At 30.6% G+C, this 14,170-nt stretch overlaps 2 long non-coding RNA genes across 4 annotated transcripts; both read left to right on the top strand.

Moving 5' to 3' along the window:
- The first annotated feature begins 471 nt into the window (after window positions 1-471).
- Window positions 472-3,581, top strand: LOC139764759 (uncharacterized). 2 transcript variants are annotated; one of them, XR_011716453.1, is made up of 4 exons: window positions 472-1,120; window positions 2,229-2,309; window positions 2,410-3,001; window positions 3,242-3,581. It is a non-coding gene; the product is annotated as an uncharacterized lncRNA (long non-coding RNA). The 2 variants fall into 2 exon arrangements; XR_011716452.1 differs by having other exon boundaries at window positions 2,229-3,001.
- A 629-nt stretch (window positions 3,582-4,210) lies between these two features.
- LOC139764910 (uncharacterized) lies at window positions 4,211-9,418 on the top strand. 2 transcript variants are annotated; one of them, XR_011716488.1, is made up of 13 exons: window positions 4,223-4,495; window positions 4,744-4,796; window positions 5,045-5,107; window positions 5,367-5,429; window positions 5,688-5,749; window positions 6,002-6,060; window positions 6,317-6,358; window positions 6,645-6,685; window positions 6,933-6,991; window positions 7,252-7,293; window positions 7,568-7,605; window positions 7,864-7,930; window positions 8,160-9,418. It is a non-coding gene; the product is annotated as an uncharacterized lncRNA (long non-coding RNA). The 2 variants fall into 2 exon arrangements; XR_011716489.1 differs by lacking the exon at window positions 6,317-6,358 and having other exon boundaries at window positions 4,211-4,495.
- Window positions 9,419-14,170: the final 4,752 nt, after the last annotated feature.

The raw sequence follows: 14,170 nt of genomic DNA, 5'->3' as shown, positions 1-14,170 counted from the left end.
CGTAATACCTTCCACAAAGGAGTTTGACCAGTGTTACATATAAATTCATTGTATGTCTCACGAACATTCTTCAAAGGTATGACCTGATCGAGATAACCTGTAATACTTTTGAAACCGGACAGAGTGTCATGGTGTGTAGATGACTTGATTTACCCAGTCAGTAGCTTTCTGTAATTTGTGCATGACTGCTTCACAAAGTTTTGTGTATGTACTTTTAGTATTTAACATTATTATGTTTTCCTTTGTACAATGGGATTATGCATGCATTTCGCCACTGTTCAGTGAGTTGCGGATGAAGGCTATATGTAATGAATGTATATATATATATATATATATATATATATATATATATATTGATAGGGATATTAAACGTAGTGATATGTGTATGTTTCGTGTGGATAGAAAGTAGAAAATGGTTGACAGCGTAATAATGGTTTGTATGTATTTTCGTGTTGTATGTATAACAAGAATAAAAATGTGTAGTGTTTAGGGTACATTAATGAAGGTATAAAGAAAGTGTAATGTATGTTAATGTTTTATTAGTAGTGTAAGATGTTGGGAATTTAGTTTATAAACGTAATGGGTCTTTTGAGAGTTAGTATTGAGGGAAAGAGGTATTGTTGTGACTATGCTAATGTTATTATCAATTTCTTTACTAATGATAATAGTAATGTGTATTGAAGATAAATGTGTTTATGAGTCTTTTTGGGTTTGTTTAATAGGTGTATGATAAGGTGTGTGGGTCAACCGAGTTGTCGTTTTCTGTGTGGTAATGGTTGTTATGGTTTTTTAGTGAGTGTTTTTTAATATATCTCTATACATATACATTGATAATGTTATTATTGTGTGTCTATGAACCAATAAGTTATAAGAGAATGTTGTGTGATAGATAATATTGGTGAGATAAGGTGACTGAAGCGAATTTTGGTGGGTGTTTGACCGTGTGCGTGGTTGGTCACATGACGGTGTTAGTTGAGGGGTCGGGCCGCGCAGATGGCGTTGTTTTGTTTTTATTTAAACTGTGGCTGGTATGGAAGTGGCATCAAGTTTTATGTTGAACAAGCCAAGTAAAGTAAGAAATAATAAGAAATAACTTGATCAATAAGATTTCTTAAAGTTTGTAAGTACATTTGTATTTGTATTTTTGAATTGAATTCAATTTTGAATTGTATTTTTTGAGTTAGAGTTTGGTAACGTTAAATTTCAAGATGGCGTCGGCTCTAAATTTGCCTTGGATTTCGTGTATTTAATTTGAAAGGTGGATAACTTTAAATATTTATAGTATATTATCTTTAGAATAATTGATTGTTACGGAATTGAATTAATATTTATTAATAATTAAGTAGTTTGTTAATGATGTAGATATGAGTTAAAAGTTTTGCCTAATAAAAATCGTTATAAATGTAAATAATTTGTTAACTTTGCCAAGGTAATTATGGTTTATTGTAATAAATCATTTGAGAATAAAGTAAATGTAAAGATGATTAACATGAAATAATGATAAACATCTGTAATAGATAAGAAAAAGTTATAGAGACTTGTAGCTAATTAACGGATAATTGAAGAGAAGACAGTTGGGCACTGGTGAAGATGTTCATCTTTTTAACAGAAAAATCAGAAGTATCTTATAATATTTTGTTAAATTAAATTTTGCAAGAAAGTCGATAGTTTAAAAAAAAAAAATGTAAATAAGTAGGAATTGATATAATATTGTTTTAAGTTGATTTTACTTTTCACATAATGAAGCAAGTTTGCCGTAGAAAATGGAATGTGTTTTTGTTTGTATTGGGTACTAACTTTATCAGGTAAGTAAATAAGTATAAAAAAGTAAATTTAATGAAATTTAAGGCAATTTCTTTTCATTTAAACGCATGAATAGTTAGCACTTTGACAGGTGGTGATTTTCACCGTGTGGGATAAAATATATAAATTTTGGGTATTTTATTTTTAATGTCACACAAGGACGAAGAGGAGCCCATGTTACTAAGGGTCCATAGTTACATTGGTGGTTGATATCTTATGTGGGTCAATAATAAATAATTTACCTTAATTTATACTTTATTGTTCCATGATGGTAGAGGGCAGAGTGTGTTATAATGGTTTTAATTTTGCGTTGGTTTGAAGAGTTATTGCCTAGTGTGAAGATATTTAGTTAATATGAGATATATATATATATTGTCATAATTTGATTAATGTTTGTAAATGAGAAATATAATTTATTTTTTCAGATTGTTACTAAGGCTGTTTAATTTTTGCCAATTTGGTGCCGCCGTGCTGAACCTGTGTAAGGATTCTTTAAAGAATATGTGGTAAATATATATTTTAGTTAATGTTTCTGATTAAAATGAAAATAGGATATGAAATTGTTTAATTTGAAATTGAAAATTGTTTCGGGTAATTTCTTTCCAGGTTGTTGAATTCGTGAAGTGCATGAAGTTGGTGTGTGTGTGTGTCTTGTACATCATAAAGATGAGTTGAAATCGTATGTATTTTATGATAATAATGTAAAGAAAATTAATTACTATAATATATAAATATTCAGTGGTATAATTGTGTCTTTTGTATATTTCAGATAATGTAAAGCAGTATAAAAAATTGAATGTGTGGGCGCCAATGTGTATGGTCATAATTTCCTATAATAAAAGATAAGTGTTTCTAAATTGTTTATTTGTACATCATAAATTTACATAGTAAATATAACGTAACGTAAATGTTAAGAATTTCAGTTATGTGTCTTATAGGGTTTCACATAGAGTAATAGCTCATGTTACTATGGGCCCTAGTTACATAGGTTTGGTGTCTGTGTGCTTCACTGTAAGACACATGACATTATTTACAATTTAGTGTAATGATTATATAAATAATTTAATGTTATATAATGAAGGGAATAAGTTTGTCATTAGCATAGTATTTTTGTATTATTGTTTTGTTTATATATTTCCAGCACAAGTTGATGTGTATCCGTTCGTGTGTGTGTGACGGGTTGCAATTCTTTAAAAAGGTAAGTATATATATTATAGTGTAAATATAATGAATTGGTTTAAGTTAGTTATGTGTCTCTTAGTGTTTCACATAGAGAAATAGCCCATGTTAGTATGGGCCCTAAGTTACATAGGAATGTTATTTGTGTAGTTCACTTTTAGACAGATAAGTAATTTACTTTGATTATATGAAATGAGTAAATGTAAAGTGAATGTAAGGTAAATTATGTTCTTTATGAGATGTATTTTTATCATTTCAGATTATGGATGAATTGGCAGAGTTGTTTGCGTTCATCCGTGTGTGTATGATATTCTGTAATTCAATTTAAAGATAAGTATTTGTTTGTTTATTTGATTACCATAAATGAAATATAATTAAGTTCATGATTATATAGTTATTGTTTCTTAGTGTTCCACAGAGACATAGCCCATGTTACTATGGGCCCTAGTTACATAGGATTATCTGTGTGTGGTTCACTTTGAGGCACATGACTTTATATTTAAATTATTTTATTGTTTGTAAGAGTTAAATTTGAATTGTCTTGTTAATAGAATTTGTTTTATTTTTTTGTATTGTTTCAGGTTGAGTTAGGATTACGGGAATTGACTTGTTTTGTTTGGTCTGTGTGTTTTATCATCAGTTATTATGTCAAGATAAGTATGATTTAGTTTGTATTTTAAATAATTAGAATTTACTAAAGACATATTAAAGTAAATGTTTTTTGTCTTTGACATACTGATAAGAGTTTCCTTCTCAATGATTGTCTTAGGTTTTTCTTATTGTTAGATGTGTTGTGTTTGTATATTTTCAGATTGAATTGTTTTGTGTCCGTCCGTGTATGTATGTGTATCTCGTCAGTTCATCTTGTTTTAAGATAAGTATTTCTTTGTGTTATTTTGTAAGTTCACTTTCCTGGAAATATATTAAAATAAAATTATTTGAAAAAATTTGTAATAAGGATTTATTGTCTTAAATATTTGCGAATGCTAAATAGCACACGTGATTTACCTAAGATAATTAAATGTTTATTGATAACGAGGGTTTGGTTACATGTTAATTTTAGTAATTATTATTTAATGTTACTAATTATTATTGAGTTTAAGGATAGGTATGTTAATATGAATTTATTTGTTTTTCTTTTCGTTTCAGGTGTAATGACGGTGTGACTCATTCCTTGGTTTATGTGGTTAATATTGTGGAAAGTAAGTATTTTGTTTCGTGATTGTGAGAAATATTTACTGAAATATAAAGTAAATTAAATGAATACATAGTTATGTGTCTTTGAGTGTTTGACATAGATAAATAACCCATGTTACTATGGGCCCTAGTTACATAGGATTGTACTCTGTGTTTGTCACTTTTAGACAGGTAACTTTTATTTTGTTTGAGTTAAATTGTTATAATGTTTAAATAATCCTAGTTTTAGGTTAAATGTGTTATTAACACGATTTGTTTTGTATAATTTCAGATCCGGGGTTGGTGTGTGTGAGATTTCTCCTTCCTCTTGTTTTCAGTAAGTATTATAATTTTGTTTTCAATGCTATAGTTGAAACATAAGTTAGATTAGTTAAGTAATAGATAGTTATGTGTCTTTCAGTGTTTAACATAGATAGATAGCCCGTGTCACTATGGGCCCTAGTTACATAGGTTCACTGTCTGTGTTGTTCACTTTAAGACAGATAAGTTTAGAGTTAAAGATTTAAGTTTTATGTATATATTTGTTAATGAATTAGATTACTGTTTATTTTCATATGGTTTCAGGTAATGTTACGTCCCGGAAGTGAATTTGTTTGGACTCGTTCATAGTGTTTAAAGTAAGTATTGTATTTCATAATATTTGTTGACTTTTGTCATAGATATGAGTGACATTAAATTTAATGGATAGATATGTGTCTTTTAGTGTTTAACATAGATAGATAGCCCATGTTACTATGGGCCCTAGTTACATAGGTTCATTGTCTGTGTTGTTCACTTGAAGAGAGATAACGTTAGTGATTTAGTAAAGTCTTGTGTATTAATTTGTTAATGAATTTGATTAGTGTTTATTTTCATATGATTTCAGGTGATGGTACGACCCGGAAGTTAATTGGTTGGGAGTGGTCCAGATATCTTGGAGTTGTTTAAAGTAAATATTGTGTTTTATCGTAGTTTTTGGCTTTTATTATAAATATGATTGAGACATATCTAAATTTCATTGATAGATAGTTATGTGTCTTTCAGTGTTTAACATAGATAAATAGCCCATGTCACTATGGGCCCTAGTTACATAGGGCGATTGTGTGTGTTGTTCACTTTAAGACAGATAACTTTAGTGATGATTTCTTAATTGTTATATATTTATTTGTTAATGAATTAGATTACTGTTTGTTTTCATATTGTTACAGGTAATGTTTCGTCGCGGAACTTAATTGGTTGGGAGTCGTCATAACGTGTTCATGGTGTTTAAAGTAAGTATTGTATTGTATGTTAATTTTTTTTGTTTATGTCTTAAATATGATTGAGACATTAAAGGTAATGGATAGATAGTTATATGTCTTTGAGTGTTTAACATAGATAGATAGCTCATGTTAGTATGGGTCCTAGTTACATAGGTTCATTGTCTATGTTATTCACTTTAAGACAGATACCATTAGAGTTAATGATTTAAGTTTTATGTATATATTTGTTAATGAATTAGATTACTGTTTATTTGCATATTGTTTCAGGTAATGTTACGTCCTCGAAGTCATTTGGTTGCGAGTCGTCATAACGTGTTGATGGTGTTAAAGTAAGTATTGTATTTTATCTTGGTTTTTCCTTTTTATCATAGATATGATTGAGACATTCAATTTAATGGATAGATATGTGTCTTTCAGTGTTTAACATAGATAGATAGCCCATGTTACTATGGGCCCTAGTTACATAGGTTCACTATCTGTGTTGTTCACTGTAAGACAGATACCATTAGAGTTAGTGATTTAATTGTTATGTACTTATTTGTTAATGAATTAGATGACTGTTTCTTTTCATATTGTTTCAGGTAATGTTATGAATGGCGGAGGTGAAATAGCTGGTATTCGTTATGACGTCTTGTTTAAAGTAAGTATTGTGTTTTATCTTAGTTTTTGCCTTCTTTGAAATATAAGTGAGACATATTCAAGTTCATTGATAGGTTTAGTTATGTGTCTTTGAGTGTTTCACATAGAGAAAGAAGCTATGTTACTATGGGCCCTAGTTACATAGGATCTGTGTCTGTGTGCTTCACTTTCAGACACATAAGTTGAGGTTTGAATAACTTATTTATTTACGACTTAAGGAATTTGTTATTAAATATTTGTTTCTTATATTGTTTCAGATAGGAATGGTGAAGTTGTTTAGTCAGTTGGTCGTCTTGAAAGTAAGTATTTTGTTTTGTGTTTGTTTATTTTTCAGTGATATAGATGAAACATAATTAAATTATATTATAGTTAAGGGATACATTGTTATGTGTCTGTTTGTGTCTCACATTGATTGAGAGCACATGTTACTATGGGCCCTAGTTACATATATACTCGTTTTGTATGTGGTTCACTGTTAGACAGATAACATTGATTTCGTTTAACTATAATTGCTATAATGATTAATATTTATATATTCAGTTTAAGCTTGTTAGTAATAGGACTTGTATGTTTACCTGGTTTCAGATGACGATTGGTGTGAAGTTGTTTGATTTTCCGTTTATTAAGTAAGTATTGTCTTAGTTTTGTTTTAATTGATATAGTTGAAATAGAATTGTCATATATTAAAGTAAGGGGATGAATTGTTATGTGTCTTTTAGTGTATCACATAACGAATACATGTTACTATGGGCCCTAGTTACATATAGTCGTTGAGTGTGTGGTTCACTTTGAGAGAGATAACTTGAGAGTTATTGAATTATTTTTAATTATTTGTTAGTGAATTATATTACTGTTTGTTTCATATGGTTTCAGGTTGTGTGACGACTGTCTGAGGTGAAATAGCTGGGATTCGTTATGACGTGTTGTTTAAAGTAAGTATTGTTGTTTTATGTTTATTTTTTTTGCATATTTTAAATGTTTGATACATATTAAAGTTCAAGATAGGTTTAGTTATGTGTCTTTTAGTGTTTCACATAGGTAAAGAACCCATGTTACTATGGGCCCTAGTTACATAGGATCTATGTCTCTGTGCTTCACTTTCAGACACATAACGTGAGGTTTGAATTATTGTAATTTATTTGGAAGTTAATGAATGTATTACTAAATATTTGTTTGTTTGATATTGTTTCAGGTAGGAATGGTGAAGTTGTTTAGGCACTTGGTGGTGTTGAAAGTAAGTATTTTGTGTTATGTTTATTTGTGACTGACATAGATGAAACATAATTGAATCATATTATAGTTAAGGGATACATTGTTATGTGTCTGTTTGTGTATCGCCTTGATTGAGAGCACATGTTAATATGGGCCCTAGTTACATATACTCGTTGTCTATGTGGTTCACTGTTAGACAGATAACTTTGATTTCGTTTAACTATAATTGCTATAATGATTACTATTTATATAATCCGTTTAAGGTTGTTAGTAATATGATTTTTATGTCTTTTCAGATGATGATTAATGTGTTGTTTGCTTGTGGGTTTATTAAGTAAGTATTGTCTTATTTTTGTTTTGACATAGTTGAAATAGAATGGTCATATATTAAAGTAAGGGGATGAATTGTTATGTGTCTTTTAGTGTATCACATAAGGAACACATGTTACTATGGGCTCTAGTTACATATACTCGTTGTATGTGTGGTTCACTTTGAGACAGATAACTTTGGGTTTGTTAAGTGTCATAGTGACTATATATGATGTCGTTTAAAAGTTGATGTTATTAATGATTTGTTTCGTATGTCTTTAAGACTTTTCAGGTGACGTAAGGAGTGGTTGAGTTTGATTGCGCAGTTTATGTGCCTGGTAGTGTTTAAGGTAAATATTGTGTTTGTTTATGTCATGTCCATAAAGTTTCCTAGTCATATTTAAAGTAAATAATTAATTTAGTGAATGTTTCAGTCAGATTAATTTTGAAAGTTGTTTTGAGTGAAGTTCATTGTAAGTGGTTTAATTATAAGGGTATTAATTCATGTTAAGGGAAGGAATTTGTTGTAATGGCTTGTATTATTACTACTAATAGTTTTGTTTGTTTTGTCTGTTTCAGAGTAGGTTAGGGTTGGAGGAGTGTGTTTGTTGAGTTTGTGTGTCGTCTGTGATGACTTGAAGTTCCCCGTACTAAGTTAAGTATAATGTGACTATTTTTGTTATTTAGATTAACTTGTTGAATGTTTGTTAGGCATTAAGTTAAGAGTAACAGTTTGATACTATGAGTCTTATTCATAGAGACTCGTTGTATTTCTCGTTGCTCATTACACACCATTTAACGTACAGATAAATATGATTAATGGACTGAATAATATTGGTTGACTCATTTTGTGAGTCACGTATTTATTTGCAGTGTAAGTAATTTTTGTCTCTGGTTTTGATGCGTGGTAATGGAAGGCAGCGAGGGAGTGTTAGCAGTCGTAGTGAGGGACTTAGCCTGCCACACCGAGTTTTGTGGTGGCCACAGAGAGAGGGACATAGCTTGCCACACCGAGCATTGTGGTGGGCACAGAGTGAGGGACATAGTCTGCCACACCGAGCATTGTGGTGGTCACAGAGACGGTGGGCGTGTTGAAGAGGAGGACTATTGTCTCTGGAGGGAGACAGGAAGAATTATGTATATTCTGGAATCATGTAACTAGTTACCTTTTAGACTTAGACATCGGATAGACTTAGAGTGTGTTTGAAGTAGTTTAGGGCTTTAGTTTGTCACTTAATCATGTCCAATTGCCTTGTTAGGGAGAGTTAGGTGTGTATGGGAATGTATGTGAGTGTGTATGTGCGCGAGTATGTGCGAGTAGATGTGTATACTTGGTAACTTTACTGTCAATTGTGGTACAACGATGGTCATATGGGTGACTTCAAGTGGCTTGTCCAGGCCGGATCGTTTGGGCGGGTCTGATTCTCGGCGTGTCCGTTAGTGTCCTAAAGAGATGGTTGGTACAGTGGTTCTATGGGCCCTAGATTCACTGGATCGTTATCTCTGAGGGTCACTGGCCGACGCCAACCCAGGTCATTCTTGGCTCTTTCGTGAACGCCAGTGGCAAGCTGTCATACCGTGATCCTCTGGTTCGTATTGCATGCGATGGCTAGTTACAGATTAATGGAACGAGATAGACTTAGTTATTATGTCTTGGTTAGGTTAGTAAGTTAGTTTTACTTGACTTACTTAATGTGTTAGTTCAGTAGGTTGAAGTTGATAGATGTAGAATGTTAGTTAGTAAGTGTATTCGTGAATATTATTATTATTATTTTGAATATTGGTCTTTGTCAATGTTAAAGAGCAAGTTGTTTAAATAAATTGTAACATTATTATAATAAGGGTTTGTTTAATAAATATGTAAAACAAATTAAGTTTAATTTAGTCCAAAAATTGCTAATGGGTTAATTACTCTACTGTACTTTATTCTCAAGAAGATTTATCGAAACGAGTAAAATATTCTTACTTAAAATTAGTATATAGTGTGTTTATTATTAAAGTGTCTATCAAATAGATTCGGCGGTGCAATTCAGCCTTCCAAGATGATTAACTTACATATCTACTTAACACATATATATATATATAAGGCCGATGCAGTTGTGATTATGAACAAAGTTCAATACATGTTCGAAATGAGGGATACTTGAACCACGCGATAAGAAAATGTGGTAGATAGAGAGATATAGATATAGATACTGTGATTTTAAATGAAGTTTTCATTAAGAAAGTAATGACTTTCACAAGAAAATATGTCATCGGTGGTGTCCTCTTCATCGCCATGTAGGTGAATAAAGAAAAGGGCCTTAGGATGACTCTCTACTAATAATTATACATGAGAGCCAAGCAAGCTACCCTTACCTACCAGGAAGGTACACAGACCGATCATCGATGATGGCAGTTCAATTGGCCCTAATCACACAAGTTTGTCGTCCAAAAGGTACGTGGCTGGATGAGGCTGCTGTTCCTTTCAGTCTGGCGCAACGTGGGGGGGGGGGGGGGCCCTCTCCTATATAATAATATATATATATATATATATATATATATAATATATATATAATATATAATATAATAAAATAATGTTTTCTATCTTCTTCAATTTTTTAATATATAGAATAAATAAAATAATATATATATATATATATATATATATATATATATATATATATATATATATATATATATAATAAATATAAATATTTTTCACAGAAATATTTATTATTAAAGGGATTTTTATTTATTATACACATATATATATATATATATATATATTATATATATATATATATATATATATATATGACAGCACGTCAACCCCCTGTATATATATATATATATATATATATATATATACTACACCAACCACATCGCTCCAATTCACTTTATTATTCCCTCCTTGCCCCCCCCCTCCCTCCTCCTTTTCACCCTCCTGCATGTTCAGGCCCCAATCACACAAAATCTTTTTCACTCCATCTTTTTCCACCTTCCTTTCCTCACTCATTCTCTCTCCATGTGCCCATAATAAACAAATTAAACAACCATGGGAGAGAGAGAGACATTCATCATCAGACACCCCTGCCGCAAACCTTACCCCCTACATATATATATATATATATATATATATATATATATATATATATATATATATATTCACTGAGAACCCTGGTAAGGTTATTATTATTTAATGTATGTTATATATATATATATATATATATATGACTCGTATAATAATATGTGTGTGTACAGAGAGAGAGAGAGAGCATCAGATTGGGGGGAAGAGCAGTGTGGTTTCAGAAGTGGTAGAGAGGGAGAGGATGTGTGTGGATCAATGCATGTGTTTTTTGCTTTGAAGAAAAATGTATATAATATATGTATGTGAGAAATACTTCTTAGAAAAGCAAATGGATTTTGTATGTAGCATTATTAATTTATGGATCTGGCTGGGAGGAAGGCATATTATATGTGTATATGATGATAGAGTTGATGATAGAGATGCTCTGTGGAAGGTATTAAGAATATATATATATATGGTGTGGGAGGCAAGTAGTTGTTAGAAGCAGTGAAAAGTTTTTATCGAGGATGTAAGGCAATGTGTACGTGTAGGAAGATATATATATATATATATATATATATATATATATATATATATATATCTAAACTACTCAATATCCCCCTTATAAAAAACAAACATTAAAAAAACAACACAAGATGCTCATGATATATATATATATATATATGAGAGCATACGATAGAAAAATTACACACTTCAACTTTTTAAACTAGAAGACAAACAAACAAACTCATATGCAAAAATGGCTAAAGAATGTCAAAATGACATTTGATACCTCTTTGGTGGTGTGTGTGTGTGTGTGTGTAATATATATATATATATATAATATATAATAATAATAATACATACACATTATAATGCACAATTAAACAAACCTTTACATATCCGGCCGGATATGAAAGGTTTGTTTTATTGTGCATTATATAATGTGTATGTATTATTATTATTATATATTATATATATATATATATATTACACACACACACACACACCACCAAAGAGGTATCAAATGTCATTTTGACATTCTTTAGCCATTTTTGCATATGAGTTTGTTTGTTTGTCTTCTAGTTTAAAAAGTTGAAGTGTGTAATTTTTCTATCGTATATGCTTTTCTCCTGCATGAATGGGTTTTAATAATATCCATGAGGAAACAAGTAATGAAATAATATATAATGAAATGTAATTCCCACAAAAATGTTAAATCAAGTAGCCATATTGACAACAACATTATAAAAAACAAGGGTTAAAAATTGAAGCTACTACTCCTAACAATATGATTTTTAAATGAACAATATGTATAGAGCTAGCTGCTAACACTTCAAAATCATAACCCCCATTCCATCAGAGAAATCTTGGGAGTGCATATCTCGGTGCTCGTGTAAACTTTACGATGTGTGATCAATTTCCTATAATGAGGCCTCTCTCTACTACTACACATTATTAGCACTATTATGCATTAATTTCACTAACAAATTAGTAGTAAAACACCCCTCCCTCTCTATCAGGAGGAATAAACCATTTTCATTTATAACCTATTATTGTAAAAGTCAAACCACATGACAAATAAGACTATATAATACAAAAAAATCATACTGACAGTAATGTATATAGTGTAATGAAATTTTTTATCAATCTTATGTTGTCACAAAGTCAATGTCAAAACTAGACGAAAACCACTTATTTATCATTTACAGAAAATTTTTATTAAAACACTATATATATATATATATATATATATATATATATTGCATTAAGGAAACAATACAACCCACCTGATCAATAAAAAAGGTCTAAAATCTAATTCTTGTCATAAACAACAATTTTAACTTGCATATAAACTGCTCAGTGTCATACTTATTTGTCTTGACATTTTTGCAACTTAACCAGACAAATGCTACACAATATATATATTATTATTATATTAACTCATTTTCAATGTCCAAATACAAAAAAAAGTCTCCCACTTGTGAAGAAGCACACTACAGAATTAATTCACAAACTAAGTAAACCCAAAAAACCTATTCAACCACAAATTCCATTAGAAGCACAAAGTGATATGTTAATGAGACAATGCAGCCCTACTTATATTCCCCCATCACCTGATCATTCATTACAAGGTCAAAAAAACAAATAATCTTATCCCAAACAACTCTACGAGACATGCAATTGCTCAGCCTCATACTTCTGGCTGCTCTGCACATTTGCAACTTCAAAAGGCAAATTCTACAATATAAACTCATTTTGAGTAGCCAAATACAAAGAAATATTTCTTAAACTATCAAACGAGTTGTGGATTAAGTCAGAAATAAGCTCAACAAAAAAAGACTATACCACCAGCACCATTACATCCAATTCCTACTTTGGCTCAACCTTTTAGCAAAATTGCATTTCACTGTGTAGGTCCCATAAAATGTAAAAGATATCAGAATGTATCAACAATAATAGGTACATTTACAGAACCATTACATACCATACATTCTAAAAAAAATGTCAGACACTTATAGAAATATTTCTCAGAGGTAGAGAGATAGACAGGCCTGAAATAACACACTCAAACCAACAAGAAATTTCACTTCAGCATTTTTAAGGAAAATATTAAAGGAATTACACCCAACTACTTGTACAGACATTCCATCACAAATTTAAAAATACTTGGACAATCAATGGTGAAGAATTGTCACTACACTGCAGTGAGACTCTGCCTTTAGTATTGTTCAACATTACAGAATCACTACACGAGTAGACAGACAAGTAATTTCACTTCATGATTTTTCAACAATATTATTAAAAGCATTACAGAGAATACAAAAAATTAAGACCTTATCACACCCCCAACTAGTTATAAACAAATTCCATCAGATTTTCAAAAATTAACGTTACATAATCACTACAAGAGTACACCAAGAAGAATTTTCACTTCGGGATTTTTAAAAAAAATATTAAAGGCATTACAGAGAATACATAACATATTAAAACATTATCACACACACACACAACTAGGTGTCAACAAATTCCATCAGATTTTCAAAAATACTTGCAAAATCGATGGTGAACATTTCTTACTAGACTGAAATGAGGCTCTGCATTGTTTACCGTTACAGAATCACTAAATGAGTAAACACGTTTTACTCTAAATTTCCTATACCCAGATTACACGTGCTATACTGCAATTATCCATTGACAAATTATTCACACACGCTATCAGAAGAAATAAACCTGTTGATGTATACAACCTATTCTAAAAGTCAACCACATAGCAGACAAGACTAAACAAAAATCACACTGACAGTAAAGTATAGTGTACTGAAACTTTTGATCCACCTTCTCTTCTCACCAGGTCACAATGTCAAAGAGAGAAATAAACATTATCTATCATTTACATCAATTTTTTTAATAATGACTGTAAAACTACAGATAATTCACAACACATTCCAAAGGAGAAAAACACTCTCCAGTAAGAAATTTACATATTTCAACCTTTTTAGGTGGAAAGGAACGATTGACAAATTTTTTTATACAAGGA

This window comes from Panulirus ornatus, chromosome 51, assembly GCF_036320965.1.
Source record: "Panulirus ornatus isolate Po-2019 chromosome 51, ASM3632096v1, whole genome shotgun sequence".
Lineage (NCBI taxonomy): Eukaryota > Metazoa > Arthropoda > Malacostraca > Decapoda > Palinuridae > Panulirus > Panulirus ornatus.
Note: the sequence above shows the minus strand (reverse complement) of the source record. Positions and strands in the feature narration are given on the sequence as shown.